Here is a 5,000-nt window from a genome sequence, read left to right on the forward strand (position 1 = left end):
GCTGTATTTTTGTTTTTCATAACATCTCCTGCCCTTTTATATTCTGACTTTATATATTGCTAAAAGCGCAATACGGTACAGCAAAGTCACTTCCTTTCCAAGCTCGCCACGTGCACCCAAACTGAGAAGGGAGGAACTCCTTCGGATATCTGGTGGTCACACAATGAATGGGAAACATGGAATAGAAGTGATGATTCTCTTTCATTGTTCTTCTTCAGAGGCAGCCATTAGCTCACTATTTCCTTATTTTTTATTCATCTTAAGAAATACCAAGGTGGTAAACACCATACAGCCTCAGCCTATGCAAGACTTTCTTTCTCTGTGACGGTATCTGAGGTACGGCTCGAAAAAAAATATTCTCTTAATCTCGGAGATGAAGTAAAGAAGGTCAGTTTCTGTGTTGATCATCTATACCCTTATTCGGAATAATATACACTATTCTTCACAAGCCATCTTTTTTTGTAAAGCATTTTTCATTAATATGCACACAGGAATAACATCCAGTACTTAAAACAAATATACCTCAACAGATAACTGGGTTATTAAATTCCTAATGGCCACCTCGATTCTGGTATTCTTGTTGCCAAACAGGATTGATACCTGTGAGTTGATGCAATTGGCACTGCTTTTTAGCAAAACGAACAGCCAATGTGCAGGCAACAGAAACAAACAAATTTACAAAAGAGTCTGAGGTGGCATAGATAAAAATAAAGCAGCGCGGCAGCCCAATGGAGTGGCAGGCGTCGCGTCCTGGCAACAACAGGGAACACAGCGAGGCCTCGGCGCAGTCTAGATTATTGGGAAAAACTATGTTCAAGTTTCAGTGTTGTGTTAACGCTGAGCGCGATTAGGTCGCACATCGCGGGGCTCACGTACACTGTGAATCTGGAACAGGCAAACATAAACACATGATCTGTATTCATATTTACATTACCGATGGCACATATGTGTTGATCAGTTCGTAGAACACAACAATAACATCTCAAAACGATTAGGCTATTTCTACAACATCGAAGAAGTAAATACATGCCACACTCATTCACTGTAACACATGCTCACCTATTCATCAACTCACTCAAAGCACTCACATAGTCAGACAGTCAGTCAGTCGGCCAGCCAATCAGTCCGTCAGTGAATCAATCAAACAGTGAGTCAGTGAATCAGTTAGTCAGCCAGCCAGCCAGCCAGCCAGCCAGCCAGCCAGCCAGCCAGCCAGCCAGCCAGCCAGCCAGCCAGCCAGCCAGCCAGCCAGCCAGCCAGTCAGTCTATACACACACACAAGTGTGTTTCTACATGTAAATTTGTATATCGTATATGTGATGTGTGCGTGTATATATATATATATATATATATATATATATATATATATAAATATATATGTATATGTATATATATGTATACATATACACATATATGTATATATGTACATATATATGTATATACATGTATATATACACATATGTATATACATGTATATATATACAGATATATGTATATAAATGTATATATACATATATATGTATATACATGTATACATTATACATATATATGTGTATATATGTGTGTGTGTGTGTGTATAGTATATATATATTCTGTAATAGGTTTGCCACTCAGGCGTCGTATCGTAAGTATATAGAGGTAGACTAACAAAGTCGTGAACAAATTCATGTTAATTAGACGTTTCGAAGGCAAAAAACTAGACTCATCATCAGTAAACTGTCAAAAAGAACCCATTGAAAAAGTCAGACAATAATAGATATGTATATTTGGTTCTGAACGAAATTACAAATACGTTAAATTAAATAAGAACAATATACACACACGGACGTAATGAAAACATAAAAAAACATACAATATAAATATATAAATGGAATGAAATAACATATACAAGAAAAAAAACTATAACACAAAAGGTAAACTAACGAAAGTGGGTGTTGGTGAGAGGGAAGGTTGTTGCGGTGGGTGTGTTGTTTATTTCGAAAGTAAAAGTTCAAAAGTAAAAATCGAGTAATGGGCTGCAATTTCAAGTATTTTTTTTTTATTTATTTATCTTTTGATAGGTCATATTCATTGATATGTGTGCTGTTTAGATTGTTGACTATTAAATCTGTGGTTTCATGAAGCTTAACCCATTCGCCCCATGTGGCAAGAATACATGCCATGCCCACTGTTTTACACGTTTATTTATTGTATTTACACATAGATGGCTCTACAAGTTCTTAATCACGAAAAAGCCAGTTATTAGAAACTACCTATCTCACCTGCTTACCCTTTTCTTTCACTTTTGTATCATTTAATTGTCTAAGATATTCAATGACAAATTAATCATAACATTAATAACAATAATAACAGTATCGATAGCAATAGTATTGATAAGAAAAACACATTTTCCTGCCAATTCAAGGAACGGGGAAATCGAGATCGGTAACTAGGTCCTTCTGATAGACTCCTTGCCGGCTGAGCACATGTGGAGCCATCTGTATGGAACAAAATTCACCAAAAACTACAGGGGACAGAACATAAATCCAGGGCGAATGGGTTAAGGGATGTAATTTCATTTACAAAGGAAGTAGAATTTTCTTGGAGGAATGTTGGGTTTATGAACTTAGGGGAGCCCATAGAGTAGCCCAGGTCTGGAGCCAGAAGTCATAAGAAAATTATATGTATTTTCATTAATGGATGCTTTGATGGTACGGAGTAGTCTTTTCAACTTGTCTTCTAGGTATAATAGGTGATTTGATAAGTCAGTGGTGATTTGTTTGAATTTTGTTTGTCATGATGTTTGTTTACAGTCACACTTGTTTAACATGACAACACCCCGACCTTTATCCGGTTTGGTAATTAGTATTGTTTTGTCATTCGTAAGTGTCTGTAGAGGGGACAGGAGTGCCTATGAATCACGTGCCTTTTTGATCTGACGTGAGAATTCCATGAAAGTGGTGTTGGCTATCGTGGTAATATTGTTGGTAACATTGCTAAAGTTGTTTTTGTAGATATTATTATGTTTTAAGATTATTCCCTTTTTTTCAAAATACATAGAAAACTTGTGAAAGGTTACTTTTTTCAATGTGATTTCCCGGTTCAGATATAAGAACGATACGTCTGGGTATGTGTAAACAAGAGGTTGTGAACACGGAAATTGACAAAATTGTGTTTAACATCATAATTTTACAAAATGAAGGAAACTTGTCTCTCTGCAATTTTTCGAACGGTAGGAAAGCTTCTCGGTTTTTCTGAAGGTGTTGAGTGTCGTCTTGCCATACTTGTTTCTCGTAGCGAAGAGAGGTCAGGTCAGGTCGAAATTAGGCAGCAGCTGGATATATATATATATATATATATATATGTATATATACATATATATACATATACACAAATATATATATATATATATATATATATATATATGTGGTATATATACATATACATCTATATCATATCTACATATATGTGTGTGTGTACATCTCTCTCTCTCTCTCTCTCTCTCTCTCTCTCTCTCTCTCTCTCTCTCTCTCTCTCTCTCTCTCTCTATATATATATATATATATATATATATATATATATATAACACACATACACATACATACACATATATATAAACACACACACTCGTTAATGCATAATAAAGCCACAATATGAATGCATGCTCTCTTATGTATGGTTGCGTTATATTGACTCTCAAAAATGCTTTGTTGCTAGGAAGCGTGGGTCGCGATTCTATCGAATTAACCTGTAATGGTCATATCCCCCCAAAAAATGAGAACCCTGATAAAGACCACCAGGAAAATTCGATTTCCGAATAGGAATTGTAGCAGAAGAGCTCTGACACTCTGGCAGAGAGAGAGAGAGAAGGAACTAGAATAAAGAGAGGTACGATAGAGTGTGTTTGTGAGAGAGAGAAGAGAGGAGCGAGAAAACAAAGACACACACACACACACACGCACACAGCTGTCAGGCACAGACAGAGAGTATGAGATGGTGGAATATATATATATATATATATATATATATATATATATATATATATATATATATACATATATATATATACATATATATACAGAGAGAGAGAGAGAGAGAGAGAGAGAGAGAGAGAGAGAGAGAGAGAGAGAGAGAGAGAGATAGAGGGGGGATATATATATATATATATATATATATATATATATATATATATATTTATATATATATGTGTGTGTGTGTGTGTGTATATATAAATATATATATATATATATATATATATATATATATATATATATATATAGAGAGAGAGAGAGAGAGAGAGAGAGAGAGAGAGCGAGAGAGAGAGAGATGGAGAGAGAAAGAGAGACAAGGATAGAGCTACAAATAATAGAGATAGTTAAAATGTCTATATATCCACAGACATCGTATATGCGTATATAGCTGCGGATGTTTTATTATTGAAAATAATCTTTCATTCAGCGCAGATGCTCCGCGGGTGCGTGTGCGGATATCCCATGCTTTACTACTTTGTATTTTCATGCTAAGAGTATTTTGCGCTCGTGTCTACGAGATCAATATTCACTGTTGTTTTATTATTATTATTATTTTTTACATCAGTATAATTATTTCGTAATTGTTTATCACTGATGATACATGTTATTAATTTTTTGGTGATTATTTATGGTTGTTTATGGGTCTTAAAGAGTTTTGGCCCATAATATGAGATGCGTGACTGGGATTGGATAGATGATACAGAGGGGATTTAAGTAGATCATTGTCTAGAATTTTCCCTTTCATGAAATTCGTGTTTGGTTTGCATATAGAGAAATTACATCAATATATGTTTATTTTACTTAGATTACAGACTCAATTTTCGAAATGCATCACAGGTGTGATATTTTCCCTTATACCTGATATAGTACAAATATCCCTTTTTGATGTAGAGGTTATTGATGACTGTCTTGTTAGCAGAGACCCAGAAGATTTGACAGTAAGTTATATAACGGTAAATTTGGGAGCGGTAGAGCATGGTTCATAAGCAT

General features: G+C 35.0%; 1 protein-coding gene across 2 annotated transcripts in view; it reads left to right on the forward strand.

Annotated features, from left to right (window-relative positions):
- The first annotated feature begins 618 nt into the window (after nucleotides 1–618).
- LOC125031302 (glycine receptor subunit alpha-4-like) overlaps nucleotides 619–5,000 on the forward strand; it is a 28,634-nt gene continuing 24,252 nt past the window's right edge. The window contains exon 1 of one of the 2 annotated variants that reach the window (XM_047621977.1): nucleotides 619–1,259. The gene's annotated coding sequence lies outside the window, so the exon portion shown is untranslated. The remainder of the gene's footprint in view (nucleotides 1,260–5,000) is intronic. The other variant, XM_047621976.1, reaches the window with a different exon arrangement.

This window comes from Penaeus chinensis, chromosome 12 (genome assembly GCF_019202785.1).
Source record: "Penaeus chinensis breed Huanghai No. 1 chromosome 12, ASM1920278v2, whole genome shotgun sequence".
NCBI classification, from domain to species: domain Eukaryota; kingdom Metazoa; phylum Arthropoda; class Malacostraca; order Decapoda; family Penaeidae; genus Penaeus; species Penaeus chinensis.